The sequence below is a fragment of the Ursus maritimus genome, assembly GCF_017311325.1.
Source record: "Ursus maritimus isolate PB19 chromosome X unlocalized genomic scaffold, ASM1731132v1 scaffold_X1, whole genome shotgun sequence".
NCBI lineage: Eukaryota > Metazoa > Chordata > Mammalia > Carnivora > Ursidae > Ursus > Ursus maritimus.
Genome location: NW_024423319.1, coordinates 47,058,626 through 47,065,335, shown reverse-complemented (window position 1 = coordinate 47,065,335; position 6,710 = coordinate 47,058,626).

Here is a 6,710-nt window from a genome sequence, read left to right as displayed (position 1 = left end):
TTGAGAAGACTGATATAAATACATTTTCTTATTCCAGAAAAATTACACACACACACACACACACACACACACACACACACAAGCTGGCATGAATAAAGGAAGCCATCTTAATTTTTCCAGCCATTTGTTCATTTATGGAGTTCCTACTCCTTGACAGGTACTATATTAGACCCCGTGATGGTGAACAAAATCAGAAGAATTTACCCTCTATCACTGAACTCACAGTCTAGTGGAAGATGCAGGCCTTAATCAAATTACACAAATACAGAAAAAAATAATTAATTACAATTGTGATGGTTCCAATGAATGAAAGGTTCAAGGTGCTATTCTTACACTCCGGTGAAGGTTTTGGAGAAAATAACAGCACAGAAATATCTATCTTCTCCAAAGAAATAAGACACTGATACCTCTTTACCCATAGAAGAAAACATGGTTGCCCAGAACTAGAAGGACTGTTTTAAACCCTAGGAAGTCGAGTATCATGAAACAAAAAGTCGTCTTATAAGTGTGGGAATCTTGGTCTCTGTTTGGCCTCATAGCCTGGATTAACATTTTTCATTCATTCCTTCATTGAGTCCACAAGCATTTATTGAGTTTTCACTATGTTCTGGAAGCTAGATCCTGAGTATACAAAGATAATTAAGACAAAGTTCCTGTCATCAAGGAATTCATAGTCTACTGGGAAAGAAAGACACAAATAATTACAATACAGCACAATAGTAATTTCTCTACTAGAAAGAAGTACAAGGTACTATGAGAATTCAGAAGGAAAAAAAGCTACTTTTCCAATACTTTCTGGGACTTAATCCATCAGTAAAATCCTTATTACACGGGACTAATAGGAAAACACCATCAGATCATTTGTTGTGTCACTTGGTATTCCAACAGCAGTCAGAGGCTTCTGCCCAAGAAAAGTGGGCAGGCAGTTGAAAAGGAAACTGTCATTAACAAACATAGCATACCATTTTAAACTCAGGGCACAAGTGAGTTTACTGCCTAGCAACTCATCCCTGACATATCACTGCAGAAAGAAACAAGCCCCCCCCCCCACCTCATCTTACCACTAGGCAATTGCTAAAGATAGAGCTGTGTCTTTGAAGCAACTTCTCTAACACATCTGTCTCAAGTGCACTTACCTGCCACCCACAGCCTTTCATAGCCTTTTTCATTTTTTTCCCTTTTGAAATAGTTGGAGATATAATTTATGTCAAGCAGCCGATGAGAGTTACTGCTTCACCTCATTCTACCCTTCATGAAAACACTTAACTCTATCTAGGGAGATGCAAATATGAAGATGTAAGCATTTTTGGAAAAAAACTAAATACTGCATAAAGAATATACACTATAACCCTTTTTTCAATCATCAATTACAGGAGAAGGAATAAAATTCAAATAGCAAATAGCTATTGAAATGGCCATACTCACTATTGCAGTAAGTGAGTGGTTCTAATAAAAGGGCATTTAGTCCTTTAATTCTTTCAGGTCATACCTGCAGCAATATGTTAAAGTTCTAAACTGTCCTAGAATCCTGAAGGAATAAAGGAAACTCCAACGGTCTTTTTAAGGGAGCTCAAGCCTAAAGTCTGTCTGCTGAAAGGCAAAGAGCTAAGAGTTTCTAATGCTAAAAGCTACTCCCAACAGAAAAAGAATGATCTGGGGGGAAATGACATTACTGCCTTCAAGCCAGTTCCCAAAGGGAATCCACACTGGGAGAATCTAGTGATAATATATACTTTTTCCATCAGCACATGGTATACATTGAGATTTACATGGATAAATATGTCATCACACATGATCATTATACATCACACCTGTTTATGTGCAATTCACACAAACAATCCAGGTATTCAGCATATATTCATTTCAAAGATGTTGTGTCTCTTCACTCCAAATCACATCTAGTACTGATTGAGGTCTTCATTTCCATCCATTTTCTTTCTCTACTCCATTTGCAAGATTAAACAGACTTATTTCAGCATGGTAAAAAGAACCAAAATATCCCATTACTGCTTTTGCAAAGGTCACTCTTCTGCTTTGAGCTGAGGTTATTTTTAATCATGGGTTATATATCTTAAAGGCAAGGCCTTTATTGAAACCTCCAGTTCATTTTTTAAAAAGTCTCTGGACTTATTGAATAAATCACAGCTCAGAAGTAAAATGTAGCAATCGTCTCTCTACTTTTTTACATGCAAGGCCCTAAGGGAGCCAGTTCACAACTGTCCCTACCTTCAATGCAAATTAGCTATTCACCCAGCCAAGATCAGGATGATAGTGTTCATCTCAGCATACACAGACTAGGAAACTTCAACCCATTGTGGTCCATGGTACTGGTTTTCAATAAGATGTAGAACAAAAGGAGTTGAACTTTATGGGTCATTTAAAATCTCCTGGAAACTTTTTAGGAAGAGAAGAAGAGAGATAATGTCCTGGCTAAGTTCCAGACTGAAGAACAGGGCAGAAGCTGGAATCTATGTTCATTTAACTGCATAATTTCTATTCCTCACTTTAAATGCCTCACTCAAAAGTTATCTGTTTTTGTTACAATGTCTCTGTCACAGAGATGTTGAATTTCTTTGGTGACTGAAACCAAAGAAATCATATGGATAAAACGTATTTTTTGAGGCTTGCAAAAGGTAATATATAAATAACTATTTATGGATTTTATTTTTCTCAGGCTCTATTCTTTTGATCTACAACATTGTTTATACTACTGCTTAAGGTTACAGCTGTGTTACATACCTGAAAATTATATACAAATAGACCAAATTTTGAATCAGATTAAATACTCAAAAGATAAAGTGGCTGCCAGACTTTTTATTTGCTTTAGACTGAATGCCAAATAACAAATAGCTTTCTCTCAATCTCAAAATCCAGCAAAATGAATCAACTTCCCCACTTCTATCATATTTTATATTTAATATGTTAATATGCATTTGTTCCTTAGTTTCAAAAGAAAACTGAGCTGGAAGGTTTGATATAGGAAGTAAGAGGCATAAGCTTATATTCTCCATAACACAGAAGCCCCTAAGCATCATCTTACCATTAGCAACAGAGTTCTTAAAAAATGAAGCCTAAATGTCATTGGACAGTAACAAATATACTTAGCCTACCCGTAGAACATTCTACATGGATTTTAACATACTCTGCTATCCCATAATGACCTCTAATGAAGCCTTCTCATGAGATTGTCAACCTCCTTTAAGGGCTAAGTAAATTTTTTTTCTACATCTTCAGGGAGGGACAATAAAAATTAGACTGTAACAAGTAAATTTCTGCACAGATGAACTTTTATTATGTATTATTACCATTATTAATGTAGTGACTACATCTGGCCTACTCTTGAGACATTCAAAACAGAGTGTTTTAAAAAAAATGAGTTTAAAATGACAAGTGTGGGGTGCCTGGGTGGCTCAGTCAGTTAAGTGGCTGACACTTGATTTCAGCTCAGGTAATGATCATGCGGTTCTGGGATTGAGCCTTCTTCAGAATTCTCTCCCATCCTTCCCCCCTCCTACTCAATTGTTCTCTCTCTAAAATAAATAAATACATCTTTAAAAAATAAAATAAAATAGGGTGGCTGGGTGGCGCAGTCGTTAGACATCTGCCTTCGGCTCAGGGAGTGATCCCAGCATTCTGGGATCGAGCCCCACATCAGGCTCCACTGCTGGGAGCCTGCTTCTTCCTCTCCCACTCCCCCTGCTTGTGTTCCCTCTCTCTCTGCCTGTCTCTCTCTCTGTCACATGAATAAATAAAAATCTTTAAAAGAAATAAATAATAAATAAAATAAAATGAAGAGTGTATGTACACTGTTGGTGGGAATGCAAACTGGTGGAGTCACTCTGGAAAACAGTATGGAGGTTCCTCAAAAAGTTAAAAATAGAACTACCCTATGATGCAGCAATTGCACTACTGGATATTTACCTAAAGAATACAAAAACACTAATTCAAAGGGATACATGCACCCCTATGTTCATAGCAGCATTATTTACAATAGCCTAGTTACGGAAGCAGCCCAAGTGTCCATCGATTGATGAATGGATAAAGAAGATGTGGGGTGTGTGTGTGTGTGTGTGTGTGTGTGTGTGTGTGTGTGTGATGGAATATTATTTGGCCATGAAAAAGAATGGAATCTTGCCATTTGCAATGACATGGATGGAGCTAGAGAGTATAACACTAAGTGAAACAAGTCCTTCAGAGAAAGACAAACACTACATGATTTCACTCATATGTAAGGTTCAAGAAATATAACAAACAAGGGAAAAATAAGAGAGAGACAAATCAAGAAATAGACTCTTAACTATAGAGAACAAACTGATGGTTACCAGAGGGGAGGTGGGTGGAGAGATGGGTGAAATAGGTGATGAGGATTAAGGAGTGCACTTGTTGTGATGAGCCCTGGGTGTTGTATGGAAACGTTGAATCACTATATTGTATACCTGAAACTAATATAACACTGTATTTAACTAACTGGAATTAAAATAAAAACCTAAAAAAATAAACAAAATGAAGAGTGTAGTTTTATTAAAATTATTTTTGTAAAATATTTATAGAGAGTTTTAAATTAAGGCATGTTTGCTCTATTGAAATGGGGAATAAAACTTCAAATTAGGTAGCACTTGAGATAATAAATTCACACAGCTTTTTCAGAAACACTTTAGACATCACAACAGACCAGACACTGTATCTATATTCTCAGTCTTCCTCACTTAAGTCAATGTGTATTTGTTGAATAGGAATTTATTCTAACAACACATCAAGCAATCATCCTTTCGTTGTACCATAATATTTCAAAACTAATACAGAAGCTTTCAAAAATGTATTTCTCACTGAGGTTTTTAAGAAAGTCATCCTGTAGCAGATATTACCTCTGTACCCAAAGTTAGTGAAACTATAAAAAAATTCCAAGCATTTGTTGTTTGTTCGTTTTGTTTTGCTTTGCTTTAAACAATAGACATCAGTTCAGAACGTCTAGAAATAACGCTCCCCTGGCTTGATTTATTCTCAATTATTAAATTGACAGTTGAAAATAAGTGAAAGTTCATTGTTCTTTTCCACAGCACAAATATACAGGAAGAGGAAGAATTCTGGGTTAAATAACGGTTTCTCTTATGGATCTGGCTAAAAATGTTTGGGTTTGTTTACTAAAACTTATATCCAGAACACTACATCTTCTTACTTTAGCTAAATAAAACAATGTAAGTACCTGTGATATTTGATGATGGTCGCTGTCTTAAAAGACTATGAAAAAAATATTATCCAAATAGGCATGATTAACTCACTGAATTGAAGATGTTTCACTTCCAGATAGCTTCATAAGTAAGTGTAATTATCAGCTTGATAAATACAATATCTAGATCATCTCTGGTTTTCTTATGGAGCTGCAAACTTAATCTGAGAAAGTATCACATAAATCACTGTTTGAAAATATACAGCATACATCTTCTAAAAACAAAGTATTACTAATTGTCCATATTATATGTTTGTAAAATATGCACAGTTCTCTTCAGTGCTGTCATCTTTTGGTCATGCCCATCTAAAACATGTTCTTTAATATAAAATAAAGAACTGTGTCTTTGGTGACAATAAAACATGTTTGCAAATGCTTTGACACTCTTCCCATTAAAAGATGGAGTTTAAGGTCCCTCTGCTTAAACCTGGATGGGTCTCTGTGACTGCCTCAACAAAAAATACAGAAGAGGTGATATCTGAGGCTAGGTTTCTGCTGTTTTCTCTTGGGACGTTCACTCTGAGATCCTTTAACTACCATGTAAGAAATTCAGCTACATGAGGAGATTACACAGAAATAGTGATGTCTGGGACACCCTAGCTATTCCAAACTCTAGCTCTTTGTGTTTTCTCAGCACAGTACAAGACACATAGTGAGGAAGTAGTTGAAATAACCCCGACTCCAACCACCACCTGACTATTACCACATCTCTAATACAACCAGAGACCTGGCAAGAAGTGACCAGCTGAGTCCAGTCAAACCTCATATTTATGAGCAAAATGAATGACTGTTATGGTTTTAAGTCATTGTTTTGGGGATGGGTTTTTATATAGTATCTTATATCTCTTTGATGTCCTCAATGGTGCTTAGTATAATCTGAGTACTTGTAGGCATGTAATAGGTTGATCATTAATTAAATCAAGTAAGTTAAATAAACCAAGATTTTAGCTAAATATTTAAAAGAATACCATCCAAATTCAAAATATTTAACTCTTTTTAACTACTATTATCGTCATCCACTAAATACATTTAAAATCCTCAGACCTCATTGGATTCTGAGAGGATACACTAGTTTATATTAATATATCTATTCAACAAATGAAGATCAATACTGGGTTGAATGTCCTGGAGTCTCACCCAACTTGGCCCTTGTACTGAATACATAGGAATATTCATGTGGCACAGTAAGGAATGATACATCAAGCTGATTTTCCAACCCTAAACTTTCTCTGTCTCAATTTTCCAAATAAGGGGAAAAAATAGAGTATCCACCTTTCTCACAAAGATGCCATAACTGTCTCTCAAATTTGGCCTTCCTTCCCAAACCTTTCTAGTTCAAGTTCTAATTATTTCCCTCTTACACTACTCAAGTATTCTCTTAAGTGATCTGTTTTCTGCCCCTATACATTCTCTACAGAATAGACTGAATTTTTTAAATATTTTATTTATTTATTTATTTATTTATTTATTTATTTATTTATTT